The 17,698-nt window shown below is 38.1% G+C and overlaps 2 protein-coding genes across 3 annotated transcripts in view; one reads left to right on the top strand and one right to left on the bottom strand.

The window, feature by feature from the left end:
- Positions 1 to 17,698, top strand: part of LOC150086929 (mitochondrial inner membrane protease subunit 2) — a 254,550-nt gene that overhangs the window by 121,570 nt on the left and 115,282 nt on the right. The gene's annotated exons all lie outside the window — the stretch shown is intronic.
- Positions 1 to 17,698, bottom strand: part of LOC150086930 (leucine-rich repeat neuronal protein 1-like) — a 70,692-nt gene that overhangs the window by 12,534 nt on the left and 40,460 nt on the right. The gene's annotated exons all lie outside the window — the stretch shown is intronic.

The following is a 17,698-nucleotide window of genomic DNA, read 5'->3' as shown; positions in this document are numbered from 1 at the left end:
TTATCATGATGGTGTAAATTCACTGGTTCTCAATGATGAGCCGCTTCTTCCCAGACGTTGAAAATGGGACTTTTTTTTTTCTTTTTTTTTCCTTTTTTTTTTTTTAGGTATTAGAACTTGTAATACTTCAGTACCGTGTATCGGTTAAGGGTTGAGAAGACAGAAGATACTTATTGATATTGTACTTAATTTCTATAATTTGTAATTTTCGTGAAATTCATATGGAGAAAATTTGTTCCGAAGCACAGAAGTAGAAGGGATTAATAATGAAGAGAAAACAGTTCTGTCAGAATTTGGAGCAGAACGCCCTCGTGGGTAGCACATTTGGGAGGATCGCCCTCCTCCCAACACCGGGCGGAAAAGACCTGAGTTCGAGTACCGTCGATGACGTGAGGAATTTTCATGGGCCTTTTTCACAACGTAGCTGAGTTAGTCGGTCACAGGCGAGGGTAGCATGTTTTTTTTTTTTTTTTTCTCTCCCGGAAACTCGGGTTTTTTGTCCAGCAAACAGAAAATCGACCTGAGAACACACGCAATTTACGGATAATATACGCAGCCTTAGTCGCTAATGCTGTTAACACCCTACTACTACAGTTGGAGTTGAACTGTGAATGGATGTTGACTAGTTGAAGAATGTGTTCCGACGGGTTTGGAAGAGGGAGAAGAACAGGTGCCAGTGCAGAATAACAGTGCCCATAGATTTATCTATAGAAAAGACATTCAGCAGAAACTGGACATCTGTGTGATAGAGAGCGGAGAGAGTTTGTAAGAAAAATGTCATTATTAACCTGCTGTTCTCTGTTGGATAAACTATAGGAGTTTAGCAGAGGTTTTGGGTGCACTACCCCAGATGTGGGATCAGTATGCCACGGTAGAGCGATTTTGAGATTTGTACAGTCAGTAGTTGTTTAGACGACACGTAACGCCGAGAGCAAAATTAAAAAAACAAAATTTTTTGAAGCTGGGGAAGAAACATTTATGGTGTGCATGAAAGGTTTATTGATAAAGAGTAAAATCATCCGGTTAAATAGCACTGGCTGCAGTCTTGCGATGCAGACGCGGTAACACGTATGCATATTTCGAGATCTAGCCCGTACGCAAAATCGACAGCCATCCTAACATAGCTAGTATGTAATCAGCAAAAACCAATGACAATGAATCTGAAAAATCCTCTAGCCACCTTAGGGCTGTATCGGAGTATAAAAATAAATTATAACGAAAGCATTTCTCTAGCTGCTGGCTTCACAAGTATTTCGGCTCCCATTATTAAAACGATAAAGGTTGGAAAACAGCAAAAAGCCCTTCAGGTTTGTTGCGGAAATTATTCCAGTAATGACATACAAGGCTGCTACTTGGATATCTAAAATGCTGTTGTAGCTAATATTTTGGTCAACTCACTTGTAAGTCAAGTGAGTTGATTCTTCTTCACTGGCTCCAGCAAATTCATTATACTTTGCGCGATAGTTCAGCGGTCAGTACTCTACTTTTGACTACCAGTACCATCCTTGGATAATTCGAGGAGAGAACAGGGATGGGATGTGTTACCATCCGTTACACCAAAATTTTCCACTACACTCTATTACGGACAACAAAAGAAAATGACTGTGTTTGATCTCTTTCAACCGAACTTATGTTCTTCGTCATAAGAGGTTTTTTCTGGGATGCTAAGCATAATCGTCAGTGAACGTTTTCGCATACAAATGGCCGAATAGTTTCCTCCCACTCATTTCTGAGCTGAGATGAAGTTCTCTTAACGTTTTCACAAAACGTCTGCACAAGTAACAATAGTGATTAGAAATGTGAATTTTTTTTTCCTGTCAGTGTCGCCTTTCCCTATTACACACAACCGATTTTTCGACATGGTTTCTAACAGGAAATTATAGGGAGACAGTATTGTCATATGTACCCAATTAAAGTGTTTATTCATCCAACGTTTAAAATATTAAAATAAACTGGGCCGATTCACCGATCATAAATTAACACACGCGCGCGCGCACACACACACAAACAAACATAATGATTGAATCAAAGTTAAATGTGGCATGAACTTATATCATTTTAATGATGTTGCATAGTAAAACTGAGACAGTCCCAGACTACCGCACATTGTGTAGTTTGTGATCTTCATGTATTTTTGTTAATTGCCTAGTCTGCAACTGATGTTGTGCTCTATTGGTTATTCTATTTCGACTGTATTATTTATTCTTAACAGTACGCCTTCCTAGCTAATTAGACTGTCCAGAGAGTGAATGTACCTGATTTATAATAATAATAATAATAATAATAGTTATGGGAATTTCTTGTTATTATGTTAGCCGTCTACACATTTGAAAGTTTTTTTTTAGGCATTTCAGTTTTTGTATTCTAACGTATTATTTGCGGGATATGTATGTAATAAGTTTTATCCGAGACCTTATATAATAATGAAATGATATTAATTCTCACTTTTAAGCATCGTTTACTGAAAAATTGATTTTCATGTGAAGACGCGAGAATCGCGCTGCTTGTCTTACTATTACATTCGATTCATTAGCACACTAGAATTATTTGTTGCGAATTTTTGACAAATTAATGGCTGTTGCTTTCTTCTTTACCGTTCGTTAGTTTTTCTTGCTGCTGCTGCTGGCAAGTCCGGCGCAATAAGACATTCTTTATTGACAGAATACACCTTTTCTTTTGAAAGCATCGACACCGTACATTGAGCATATTCCAACAACCAGCTTCTCTTCGCTCAGGGTGTAGTGCATTCCGCTTCACCGAATTACTAAAGAAAGACCTTTTATACTCTGTTTGAACTCAAGAGAAAAAATCGTGTTGACCATTTACTTCATTCTTTGGTGCTGCTGCATTTTCTTCTCTGTGCAATACCAAGACAAGCATCAATCTTCGATGTTGAAGGCTTTTAGTTGTAGTGATAGAGATCGATCTGACAGTATCCTATACACTCACATCGCTTCACGTTAATGATTGACCTGGCCGCAGCAGAATGGAGGTGATGTGTCCCATTTTTCTGAAGCGAGCCTAAGGAAAATGGCTGACCATTAATGCTGTCCGCTAAGACGGACGTCACTCTGACATCCTTAACACGTAAAACAGCTTTATGGTCACGTATAACTGTATAAATATTAAGTCATTTGGGTACCATAACGTCACTGTTCAGACATTCCTAAAAGTCGGTTTTGTAGTTTATAGAATTCTTGTTTTTCCCTTATACTTTTCTGTTTCTTAATTCTGAGAAAACATTTTTACTAAATAGAAGTATGCCTGGCTTCTTTTATTTCCATTGAACGACCTTCGATATTTTGTCGTTTGAAAACTTATGCCAAGACGCCATGCACTTTTACACTTAACCGAGGACATTCATGGTGAAAGTAAATCTGTTTTATGAGGAGAAAAATGGAGGGGAAAGAAAGACAAGTTTAGAGCCAGAAAATATTACTATCGATAAAAAAACCAACAAAAAAAAACTACTATTTTTATTTTTAAAGAATTGCGAATTCCCATGTTTTCAAATATTCGCATTCCTACTCTCCAAAACTGATTGATAGATTTACGCCAGTCTCATACAAATTGCGTGGATGAAAAGAAAAACTTGACAGCTAGTTCCTCACAATAAACATTCCATTATTTAGTTTTTATGCTGAGTTACTAAAGTTATTTTCTGAATAATCAATTATCAGATTATTGGCTGTACAGAAACAACACTTATGATGTCCTTCATCATTTCTGTTGAAATCTGTGAACATGGTTAAGCCTTTTTAAATGACATTTAAATTGAAACACAAGTTAGCGGATTCGAAGCCTGTCGAGATGGATGGATTTTTCACCATTTTAGGATTTCTTGGGCGAAGGTCGCATGGTGTTTCTTCCCAGAAACTCGGGTTTATACCACCCAAATGGACGATAGAAAATACGCGATTTGCAGACAGGATGAAGGATTGAGACCTCATGGCCTTAGTTACCTCAGCGCTAATTCTAAACAACCAAATATAACCATACACACATCGACCTTGTTAAAGCCTTGTTCATAATAAACTGGCTAAGTTTATTAATAACAAGATCAAATTGCGAATCATAAAAATGTATCATTCTTTTGATGTCGCCTCGCAAAGAAAGAAGTAGCTGAAAAAAAGAAACTGAATTGAAATTGTTAAACGTTTGGAATCACACTGATAATTTAGATATGTGACCTCCTCACGCCTGCTCACACGCATGCACAGCTTTTGCGGCTAGTACAAAGGTTACCTCGCTATTCTTTCACACATGTGGAAAATGTCTGGGATCGATTCTCTCTAACAAATCCTATAAGCTAATATCAATCCCTCCCGTCGAGACAGGAGGATTGTACGTTAGATTTTTTCACGCCATGGTCGATTTAGTCAGTCTCCGGCAAGGAGTACATAACTTTTCATGCAGAAAAATAAGCAAATTGTCCATAGAATATACTACTCTAAATACATGGCATTATACTGACGCCTCATGGCCTTGGTTGCTTTTCGTGCAGCAGCAACAAATAAAATACACACGTATTAGGATAGAAGAGTCCCACACACACACACACACACACACACACACACACACACAGATATTCTGTTGTATCCGTCTTTGCTATAGCAAGGTCCCATCCCCCCCCCTGGAAACTCGGGTGTCCAGCAAAACAGGCAGAACGACCAGAGAACACACGCAATTCTCGAACATAATCCTGTTTGCGATCCTGTACGCCTGTTTCTCAAACAGGTGTCCAGCAAAGAAGGATACAAATAAAAAAAAGTCCCCAGCGTGATTGATCATCTCTGCTAATGATTCCTACACCACTGAGAATATGCTAATGATTCCTACACCACTGAGAATATGCTAATGATCCCTACACCTATACTGAGTTTAACGCTGCACTTGACAAGATTCGGGAAAATAAGATCCTTGGTAAACCTTGAAGTTGACATCGTGAACAAATTTGCCAACCACTTTCCAAATTTTCTATTTGCTACGTACAAGTGTCTTGCAGAGGGTGTCTTTCTGGTCATCTGGAAAGAAGCTTACCTCAAGTTGATACTGAAAAGTTCCGACAAACCACATGAACAATCGAAGTCGTACAGACTTATAGCCATTCTCACCGTCTCAGCTAAGCTCCTGGAAAGGCTTCTTCTTTTCTGGCTTACCAAATACTACACTAGGCTTCCTTCTGTGTAGTATTTTGTGGTATTTAAACCTGAGCTGTACCTGGGCTGGAACTTTAGGGTATATCTGGGCTATTTGAGGTAAGAATTTTTTAGTGATGGAGCCTTTGAGGGTGGTATTCCATCTGTTTTTCCAGGAGTTAAGAAGATGGACTGAAAGGTGTTTTTTTTTGATTCTTTGATGGTGTTTGCTGGGTTGGTAGTGAAATCCAGGATGGTGATGGGGTGGGGTGGGGATGACGGTGATTATATCCACTCTAATACCTGCAATGATCCTAAAGCATGCCAATTGTTTGTCTTTAATTAATACCCAGATACGAACGGTCGCTGCTAAATGGTTAGGAAGTTCGTTCAGAATGAGTGTCACAAAGCGGACCAATGATCATGTAATAGAAAAACATTTGTATAATTGTTTGCAGTTGGAAACAAGTGGAAAACTGGAAGCAAGGGAGTTTCAAGCTTCTGCAGCAAGGTGGGTCGTTGTGGATCCCTACTGTGAAATCAATTCACAACAAACGAGCCCATAACCAAAACTAGGAACCTCATAATTCAAGATGACTGATACTTGGCATTATGTGCGACATGTTATAATGCTATAAGTTCCAAAATACTGTTTTGGCAGCACACTGCAGCTACAGAAACTTGTGTTTTCTTCCATTACTGTGCATGGGCCATACTTTTGCATCGATGGCTGCATAAGTATGGCCCATGTTGTCTGTGCTGCAGTTAATTCTATCCAAAGGAAGATGGGTTGGTTTGTTGAGTAGCTTATAACGTACACTAAGGCAACTAAAGCCATGAGGTGTCAGTGTATTGTGTCTATAAATTATGTGCAATCTATGGTTGGTTTGACTATTTTGTGGATCAAAAACCAGTAAATTGCTGTAGCCCGAGATCCGCTAATTCTGCAATAAAGTTAAAGAGAGAGAGAGAGAGAGAGAGAGAGAGAGAGAGAGAGAGAGAGAGAGAGAGAGAGAGAGGCACCGTTTGCAGCGAATTGATTAAGATATGGACCTGAGCTTGGGTAAGTGAGCTACCCTACTATTCCCAAGGCGAATCCAGGTACTATATGGAGATTATTAATTGAGTCATGTTGATCTGAAGATTACCTGGTACGTGGCACTTGGTTAATACCTGCTAATGTAATAATATTTTACAAAAGGAACCATTTTAGACGTGAGGAGCCTCATGGTCATGGATCGGCATCGCTTTACATGGACTGAATTTTGTTTTGTATAGAAGGGTCTGTGACGTTCATAGCGTAATCCAGCGTTGATTTGCCAGTGCATCCTGAAGTGCCAGTTTACGCTTTTGAAATTCGGTCCTCTGCTCCTGCCTCAACAAATACCTGTTTGGTATATTGGTTACTAAGATGGATAAACGGGGGGGGGATTCTTCAAGAAAATCTGACCGCTACTCCCTGGAGACATCTGATAGCTGCAAGAAATATGCTCACTTTAACACGGCTCATAACGGGACGAATTGATGCCGCAACTGTATCATCTTTCATCTCCGGACGAATTAAGGCGAGAAGCGATCATTCTGACTCTTAGCCCCCACTTTGGCTAATTCTTACAAATCTAAATTCTATGAGGGATATGTTTCCTGCCAATAGCCTTGATCTTCAACAAATTAGGCATACCAGATAAATTCTGCGAAGACAAGCACTACAGAAGGAAACAGTAGAGAACTGTTATCAGCTGATCAATCTGTGATGGACACATCATGAATATGTGATTTACGTGCGAGACTTGAGCACACTTGCTATGTTTGAGGGATGCTTTAAAAAAATTTCATATCGCGTTGTACGATATTAAACTTTTTTTTTTTTTTTACAGTTTATCTGTGTTTACCGTCCCTTAAGTTAAAATGTAATCTGCATAAATTGAAACAAGTTATTTAATGTACGCAGTGCATCACATTTTAGGAGTGTTATCAAATAAAGAATTATTTGGTAAAGCATGATTTATAACAACAACAAAAATTTAAAAAAAAAAAAAAAAAGCGCAACGATTTTTATGTGCTAATCGAGAATATTTTGTTTCTGCGCATCCGCCATAGTCCTTTCATTTCTCCAATCAACCCAAGGGAACAAACGTGATGTCCAGTATGTATAAAAAAAAATAAATAAATAAAAGAAAATAACTGCCGTATTTCTGTTGTTAAAATTTCGGAATGGCTTGATAAATCTTTCTGAAAGAGTTGAATATAAAATTTTATCAAAATCCATCCACTAGGGGCCGAGTTATTACAGATAATGCAGACGGACGGACAGTCGAACATTGTGAAGACAATAGACGCTTTACGCATAATATAAATAACGCGCTTAAAAAGCCCTACAGTGCATTAGCATTTATGCATATGAAAAGTTTATACAAGCAGCGTCTCCAATTTACGTGGTTTCGATGTCGTATGACGTTCTTGCTGTACATCGGAGATTACCTGTAATAGTAATTTACCGAAAATAAACGAGAATTTCAAGTTTTAGATTTATTAGTTGAAACTTGAAATCACATCTTGCGATGTATCGGTTAACGAGAATTTCTGAATTATCTTCGTCCTGTGGATTTAGGAAATTGCTTGGTTGTAGTCTAATGCATGCTTCTCCATTATTGATCCAAATCGTTTATTTTTAAGTTTCCTTTCCTTTCTTCGTTTTAAAATTCGTCTTTTTAAGTTCATCGTGGAAGCTAGATGATGCGTTTATATAACTAAAGACGCATCTTCCTTCTTTCCGTTCTTTCTTATGAATTCATACAGACGAGCAACTCTTCAGATGTTTCGGATAAAAATTTTATTAAAATGGACTAGCTTCTCTTTAATAAGATTCCTTTGTTTGATGATAACTCATGTAAGGAAAAAAAGTAATAAAAAGATTACTATGCAAATTATTGTCTTCGACATTGGCGGGGTAAGTTTCATCTTCTCTCCTCTTCCTTCCTTGCTGGCCCCCATCTGCTCATTCTCTAGTGATGTAAGTTTCTCTCTCTCTCTCGTGCTTGCTGTTCTGAATGATAGTGTTGCTAAGCAACTAGCTCAGCTATTAGGGCAAATTAAACTGTAGTGAGAGTTTTACTATCAGCTGGAGTTCGGGGTATTACAGAACAACAGTTTATGTCTTTAAACGAATTTATTTGTTTGACATATTAAGAATACTCTTAACATTTGTGATATTATCTTCTTGGTGGAGATGGATTGATGTGATAGAATGGAATAGAATGGTTACTATTCCATTTCGATGAACATTTCTCACACTGACATGTTTACTACAGAGATATGCCGAACAGGTCATTCGTCTTCTCCGTTGTGGTGGTATTGGAAGTTTGTGGGCATCAGTTATCCAGGATCCTAATGTCACATGCACAGTGAAATGACGAACTGAATCAAGACAAACTTTGACATTCATTACATAGCTCTACTTTATCTGACTTTTAAAATAACCGTATCATCATAACTTAGTTTCTTAACTCTACATCCGTACAAAATTTAGTGCACACACAGTCGTTAACAGTTCACATTTAGCATATAAACGACCTATATATATGCTAAGTAGTTCTTTCGATGATAAAATTTGTCAAGTGCTGCTCCTACTGCTGGTTGGTTGGATTTCAACCCAGCGTAACATCGCAGTGAAGAGGTAATTTTATTTGAGGATTGTTTGTTATTCCATGTGTAACAATTCTTTGAATATATTCTTTAAATGTATATTTTCTGAAATGCACTTTCGGTACTTGCTATTTCATACCACAGTGTACTTATTTTGTAAGCTTTAACCGAACTTGATAAACTCTCGGAATTAAACGTATTGTCGATTGTGAGAAGAGTGAAAAAAAAAAAAAAATAAATAATAATAAATAAACTAAAATAAAAAAAACAATTTTTAGGTATTGCGAAACTAGAATTGTGTGAAAGGACTGTTATCCAATGGGGAACTTAGAAATAACGGAAGGAACATTAGCATGGATAGAATAATTTACATGCACTTTGGGAAATTTATGGAATAATTACAAGTTGTTATTATTCGTTTTTTCAGACAACACACAACCTTTTCTATAGAATTTTATCTCCTTTTATAGACAGACAGATAAATCTGCCAATAGTGATGATTTAGGATGGTTCTGTAGTCTCCACATGTATATGGTTAATGAAATCTGTCGGTTTTTGATATACTCATTGGTTTCAAGTGTTGTGGATGCAGTGATTGGTTTAAAAGAAGAGTATATTTAGTGTTGTTTTCTCAGGCCTCAGCTCTTTGAATTCCTTTTAATCAATCACTCACGCTATATTGAAATACAAAGCTTACATCCGTTTCTTTGAACAATATATTATTACTCCATATCCCATACCTGGCCACGAAAAATATTTTGAGTTGCAGAAAACACACACCAGAGAGTCGCAGACGCAAAGACAAGAATTTCTTTAGATTCTGAAATTAACCGTTTATTACAACTGCAAGCGTGTAAGTTCTCTGGACACAAGTTCGTGATTGTGCTGGTAGTACCCCACCACCTTGGAATAAATTGCCTGCCACAGTGGTCTAGGTTAATAAAGTTCAAAGCGAAATTGGATAAGGGCACTTTTTTGGGGGACGGGAAAGATACGAATGTTTTTTTTTTTTTTTTTTTGAAGATGCAGAAAAAGCCGTTTACTTGCATCACTTAACCATTACAATAGTAATATTAAAAGTGGCTTGATCTGCTTTGTGTAGGAACACCGTTGTGCATTAACTGAGAAAATGACCTAATATGCTGTAGTATTTCCTGTACTACAACATATTAGGTCATTTTCTCTGTGAGGGATCTTGGAATCCTTGTAATTTTGAATTCTCAAAGAAATAGGATTATGGACCTATCGGTAAGTTATTCTTGAATCCAATCCATGAGTTCAGCATTGGATCTCTTACGTATAGGCTGTAGATTATGGCTTCTGATTCCATGCCCAGGCAGTCCAAAGAAAGGTTCTACTATGCAAGGAGTGCATACTTGTATCCATACAAGGAATTCCAATGCGAATATTTAAGCGCATTTGGTCTTTCCTGGGATGCAGTTCTGAATGTGAGGTGCCATGTACGGGTATGTCCCCTTAATGCTTATCGCAACATGAATGTGTCGTCAACGTCTGACCTGAATAGCTGTTACCACAAGTCACTGGTCTGTCTGTACGGACATAGTAACAATCCATTTGTGTTCAAATAGATCGTTGCTAATATATAAAACTGTAAGTACTGAATGTCTTTGGATATTACGCTTTTATTGCAGTCATGAATATGATTGTACTAAACTCCAGCCTTTTCCAAGGTTGGAGTTTGGTGACTGTAGTGTGCTGGTATGTTGTAAGTGTATTGCGCATTTGGCTTTGTTGTTATTTTTTTATTTTTTTTTGGGTAGTTGTTGGCGCATCGGCTTCTGTGGCCATAATGCACCTCCCAAGGTTTTTGCAGTACTTTGATCCGAGCCCGAGGCGGGATTCGAACCCTCGACCTTTGGATTGCCAGGCAGGCACTTTACCCACCCGGCTAGCCCGGTCGGCTTGTTGTTAATAGAGCTAATCTTTTATTGTCACAGTTTCAGTAATCATAATTTGTGTGTGCGCGCGCACGTGCGTTCTTACGGAAATTCAAATTCCACCACTGGGACAATGTTGCACAACTAGTTTGACAGTTGTACATAGGTCTTTGTTTTCAGGAAACATGGTCCTTTAAATTTTTCATATTATTTGGCTGTTTTACAGGACCATATTTAGGTCGCCTGTATAAAGCAAGATTACAATTATGGTTACTTTATCGAGTTAAAAATTTTATGTTTATTCTCTGGGACGGCTTGGGTTTACAGGATATAGAAAAATATATATATCACATTTTAGCGGTCGTGATGGCTCGAACTGCAGTCAACTTAAATGCGTCTATTACTGCACTAACCACTTCATTACATCAGGCCTTTTAAGTTATTATTTTTTTTATATCAATAAATGTGGCTTTGTTTTTTTTGCAGTGTGGACATATATCGAAACTAATTGAACCGGTAAAGAATATGGGAACATTGGGTACGCTGTCAGTTTAGATATGACGCTTCCCTATTTTAATACGAATATTTCGCTCTCTAATACGTATTCCCTGATCAAATTGATGTGGATAATTTGCCCTTTCAGTTAATTTTAGCTAAGTCTGAACATTAATAAATATTAAGCAATTACTGTTCTATGATATTATCAATAATCAACTATTTTATGTTAAACAAAAAAGGGGTCATTCTTTTTCTCAATTTCACTCCATACAATATTTCAGGATCGCTTTTATATTGGAACTTTTTTCTACAAACTGGTCGTCTGGCAGAGTTTAGGAGACATGGTTTATTCTGTTTTTACTGAAAATATAAACATGCATTTTTGAGTACACACACGCACACGTTTTTAGCAGGATGTATACAGACAACATGAATGACGGATTGCATTCTTTACAAATTTACTGAAACATTTTAAGGCAGACATTATTGTTTATGTATTATTATACGATTGCTGGCTGAGTACCGTTGGTTCATGCGAATTACATTGAGAACTGAAGAACGGATTGTCGTTTACTGTAAGTGGAGATGCGTTAAGATTGTAGCGAAATGGGAGACTGATTTTTACTAGTTCCTTTATTTAGATAAATAAATGTTTTGAATTTCAGTAAATTGCTTTTGGCAAGGACAAATTATGCAAGGAAACAGACTTTTTCTACGTTAGCTAATAAATAATGATATAAAATAAAATAATAAAACAAAACAGGACATTCATACTATTCCTATTCCCACATTCCGCATTTTTGTCATTCATTTTACTGAACTGTTTTATACGCCTCAATCAGATCTCTCCTTAGATATCTAGTTGTCAAACTTTGCAGTCCACATCTTTTAAGCCGTTCTTCATATGCGCATCGCTTTGCGCTCATCACCGATTTGGTATTCCTGCGGTCTCCAGACCTAAATACAGTATTCCAAATGCGGTCTTGCATAGAGGGATAATGACATCCTCCTACTAGCAAAGGGCCTACAGATCATAGACAGGACACCGTGTGCCTTCTTAATCGCTTGTTTACTCTGCTTGAATACATTTAGCTCCTCTCCCTCAAGCTTATACGTGACTCCAGGATTTCTTTTGCATAACCTTACATTTTCAGCATGAATTGTCATAATGCGGAAACGATTTATAAAAATAGAACAGAATGCAGTAAGAGAGAGAGAGATTGAGAAATATCTAAAGCAACAATATACGTACGTTTTCTCTACAGAAATTATTATCGACATATACCTACACACACTTTTACAGGTATAGTACGCACAGTGTGTATGGCATTAGATGAGGATGAACAGATGCTGACGGGACAAAATGAGTTTTAAAGCCTAAAATTTAAGACTGGGTATAACAACAACAAGCAGACGGCACGAAACAGAAATAGTTCACATATATTAAAAAGGAATTTATGTTGTATTTATTTTATGGAATATCGGATTTACTTCTTGAAATACTTAAAAGTATTTCAAGAAGATTCAAAAGAAACCCTATTCAAGCTGTGAAAGGGAATTGGCCGCTTAATATTCTGGTTAAAATACGAAGGACAACATTCATAGATCACTGATAATAAACCTGATGTAGAATGCTGTTTAAGAAAGGAGAGAAAAAGGGGAGGGGATAATGACTCCGACCGCTGCAGAATTTATCCAGCAGTCAAATACTAAATGAGATACCGAGATATATATGAGCAGTGATCAAAAATTTCGGGGTTCAGTCCCCCGACTTTTTGATCACACCTCAAATTCATTTACTAGCGTGGTTTTTCTATGTTGAGAAGGCTGTTCTGACTGAGAAAACTGTCTGCTGCATGTTTCACTTTGTAAGGTATCTGTTTTGTGTGTACTCTGCGATGTTCGGTAAAATGGTGCAGCAGGGAAATTTTTTTCCGCAGATCTCATTCCAGATTTTCAATAAGGAAACTAAGATGGCTTTCATCAAGAAGCAGAAGGCCTACCGGAAATGGCAGAAAACTCAACTTCCCTCAGACCGTTCCATCTTTAAGAAAGAAAGAGCTTGCTTCTTGAAAAAGAAAAGGCAGGTCCTTAACCAAGCTGTTCTCAATAGGTTGAAGAGTGGTAGAAGGATCCTTTCACATCATCATCATCTAGCCATTGATAAAAAGCTTGTCCAGGAATGGGCACAGTTCAACATACTGCAGGCAGATTTTCCTGACTCTGATTCCTCTCTCTCTCAGGAGGACTGGTTACCTAGGGCATACTTGTCTGATATAGAAATAAATAGAGAGACCCTAATTGATGTCATCAATAAACTACCCAACAAAGCCACTGTAGGTCCAGATGGTTTCCCACTCTTTATTATCAAAATTTGCAGCCCATATATAATCGACCTTCTCCTTCACCTTTTCCGACAAATTCTGCAATCTGGAATAGTTCCTTCAATTTGGAAAACCTACCATGTTAAGCCCATTCCAAAGATCAAGAAACCCAAATCTCCTAAAGACCTGCGACCAATATCCATCAGTTGTTCTTTACTCAAAATTTTTGAAAAAGTAATTCAGCCAACAATTGCCCAGCATTGCTTTGCACACAGGCCCGAGTACCTGCATACCGTTCTACAAAGGAGATCGACAACTACCAATCTTCTTGATACCCTCTTCAGAATTCAGCGCACCCTTAACAACAAATCACAGATTGATATCATATTCCTCGACATAAAATCGGCTTATGACAGAATACACCTCCCAGCTCTTTTTACCATTCTGAAACACTACTTCGGCCTGGCAGATACCTTACTTCAAATTTTGAAGTCTATTTTACTTCCTAGACATCTGTCTGTGACCCACAATGACTTTCAAGTAACTATTGACGTCTCAAGAGGCATCCCACAAGGAAGTGTACTGTCAGCTATCCTGTTTGCAGCAGTTTTGGAGCCTTTCCTTGCTCAGAATCCGAACTTTGTCTCTTATGCCGACGATCTGAAGTTCTACGTGAGCTCAGATCATAGTCATCAGATTCAACATATCAACGAACAAGCTTCTAGGCAGATATTAAGCTTGGAAAGTTATCTTGCCACAATTGGGCTGCATCTGAGCCCTTCCAAATCAGCGCAACTGACGATAACCAAGAAGAAAGTCAAAAATGATATCCAAATCTTTGTTAGTGGGGAACCGGTGCAAAATGTGACCTCTCATACCGATCTTGGCCTCACCTGGGATGTTGGTCTCACTTTTCAGCCTCACTTTGCCAGGATGAGGCAGAAGACGTACGCTGCTCTTTGGGCAGTGCGTCAAGAACTCGTTGGTGTGCATCAGCCAGCGCTGCTTGTTCGGCACATCCTGAGGTGTATTTCGCCGATTCCTCTCTATGCTTCAGAAATTTGGTCATCTGCCCCTGCCTCATACCTACAAAAGTATCTCAGTTTAGAGTACTGGTTGCTTAGATGGATGAACAGGGTGGTAGGCCACCCCCTAACTATCTCCAGATCTATCCTACAAGCAAATCTGGGCACCACTCCCTGGAGACATATCATCATGACAAAAAATGTCTTCACGCTCGCACGGCTTCTAACGAGGCGAATTGATGCTCCATCGGTATCCGCATTAATCTCTGGCCCGAGGAGGGCAAGGAGGGAGCACCCCGACTCCTGTCTTCCTCTACGTCTTACGCTGTCAAACATTGATTCCCTGAGGAACATGTTTCCAGCCAATTGTCTTCGGATCTTCAATAAATTTAGGATCCACCCTGATAGGTTCTGTGAAGACAAGCCCTACAGGAAGGAAATCCTGAAGAACTGCTACCAGATTATGAAATTATAATACTCACCTGCTCCTGGATATGACAGACTGTTGGGTTTTTTTTTTTTTTTTTTTTTATATATTACTGTATATCTTGTATATTATTGTATATTTAATCCTGTAAATGTCTCGGGTCGAGCACGCATGTACTCTTGTTTATTGTGCATGTGTTCCTCGCACCTTAGTCTGTAAATATTTACACCCTTCTGGCACAGAGCCGTCCCAGGGTGACCCAAGGTTTTTGGGAAATAAACTGATTTAATAATTAATGCAAGTATTTGGAAACTGTCAGTTTTGTGACAAGTTTGGGTGATGATGAAGCTTACCAGCTTAAGTATTCCTAATTCGCTGTTTGATCATGCAGAACAACTCCATAATGAAGGATGCATTGCTAGTCAAAAATACGATAAGCACGATCTTTACATTTGATAGAAATTGTCTTTCTTTCTTTGGGACTTGGAGAATTTAGAGTCTCTCTCATTCATTGAGATAACTGGGCCTTTGTTTCCGGATCATAGAATTAACACAATTTGTTACCAGTAATGATGGAAGAAACAAGTGTGGGTCAGCAGCAGCAGCAACGCGTTGACGAGGATCCTTATACGAGAACTAGTCGTTTTCTATGGTCATCCATGAGGTTGCATAACGTATGATCATCCGCGAGATTGCACAAACTTTGTTGAAATGCACAGCATTCCCAAATCTTGTGTTAAAATTGATTAACATTCCCATAAGAAATAGTAATTTCACTAACAACTTCGCGGACAATTAAACGTCGATAACACGAAGACGAGTGATTGAATCATTGCTTTTGAAGGTAAAGGGCGCCGATAGCGAGGATCGTCTTCGACAGACAAGCGATCTTCTTTAAACTTTGCGCACCGCTGAAAAGTTTTCGAACGGCACACTGAATCTCCGATAGCTATTTTTAATATTTGGTGAGTTTCTGTTACACCTTTCCCTAATTTGTAAAAAAAAATTATACGAATTAGCTTCTCAATAAAATCACTCATCGTCGCATTTTAAAAAATCCGAAGAAAGCACATAAAGTACCTTTTTTTCAACGCGCGCTAATTCAGGCTGGCCGTAGATAAATGTGTGTTTCATTCGTTACTTCTTTGTCTAGATAAGTCACCTAATATGTTGCTACAAATCGCAACTGACTATGACACAGCAGTTTAAAGATACAACGTCAGTCTCTGAATATTTTGATCACACCTCGTATACTTACCACTTCTATGTCTCTACAATCTAAGATGGACAGTAATAAATTTTAACAATCAAAGCTGTTTTCAGAATCATCGTGTTCAGTAATGTGCAAATTTAATAATCACATCCGTTATCCCTCATAAATATAAATCTGAAAATGGGAGAAAAAGTAGTTATTTATGTAATGAAGGTTTGGCTTGAATTAAGAGTGAGATAGTTACTTATTTAGATAAGTTTGCGACACTGAAGCTTATAGACCTGATGATGTGTCGCTCAGGCCGTTTCAAACGGCATCATCCTCTGCTCTGTCCGAGACATTGGAGATGCTGTTTTTCTTGAAATTCATCGTATTCTCACTCAACCATATCCACATTCTTAATCAGCTATTCTGTCAAATGGACCACCTGACATCTGGCAAGTTATCATTAACCCTCGAGCCGCTGAACCTACCCAGCGAAGTGCAACACATATAGTGTGTGATCCGCATTGCAAAATCTGCTGTACTTCAGAACATTGTTTCCTGCAAATACTATCGGATCTTATAACTCTCTAGAAATTGACGCACACATTTCTGCAGCTCTAATGGTTATAAGCCAGAAATCCTGAGAGAAGCGTGCAAACATGAATAGTAATCATGACAAAGCCTTCACTGGCATCTCCATAAGCAATCAACGGAAAGACCAATCTTTACTACACTAAGGTCAGCTGAGTAGACTGTGATTAAACGGTGCTCAGTGCGCCTTTCTGTATTCCACTTTGTGTCTGGCTCTATTAGATTGTAACTCTCTAACTTCATTAACTCAGCTGTATATAAATTTAGTGTTTTTTTTTTTTTTTTCTTTTTGTAAATACAATTATTGTAATTACTTTGATTATTTACAGTGTTTACCCACCTACCCGAACCAGACTGTACTAGGTTATGGCCAGGGATGGAAAAATAAAAGGATAATAATAATATATTACCGATACACATCAGGCTTACACCATACTTATGTGGTTGCTTTAATCATCTTTATATTTATACTCACGCAGTTGCTAGTCCCCAATTTACGCATAGATAACGTAGGCAGCTGCGCACGGCGACAAATTTTGGAGAGTCAAATAAGCTATGCACTTCCATAAGTTTTGTAGAGTACCTGCGACACGGCAGCAGAGTGTTGGGGTTGGAATTTGCACCTGTTATAATTTTGCCATCAGTTAACTGCGAGTAATAGCCTGTTGTAATTTATTATACGTTTTAATTATAAATAATCCACACTTCTTAATGTAGTGTCTGTGGTTATTAAATTCTTAAATCTTAGCCAAGTGAAAACAGTGGATTAGCGGGTAGAATTTCGGAACTAAGTCATGGTGCTTCTCAGTGTTGTAGAACCATGCGCGCCTACCTTTTCGAACCAATAACCGTAACCCTTTCCTCTTAGATTCTGCAATTTTAAATTTGAGCATGCCGTTTGATATCTGCATTTTCTTTTTAAATAGGCATCGAAAAAGGTGGTGCATGTATTTT

The sequence above is a fragment of the Mastigoproctus giganteus genome, chromosome 4, assembly GCF_048544385.1.
Source record: "Mastigoproctus giganteus isolate SK-2022 chromosome 4, ASM4854438v1, whole genome shotgun sequence".
Lineage (NCBI taxonomy): Eukaryota > Metazoa > Arthropoda > Arachnida > Uropygi > Thelyphonidae > Mastigoproctus > Mastigoproctus giganteus.
This window is presented reverse-complemented; position numbering and strand designations above follow the sequence as displayed.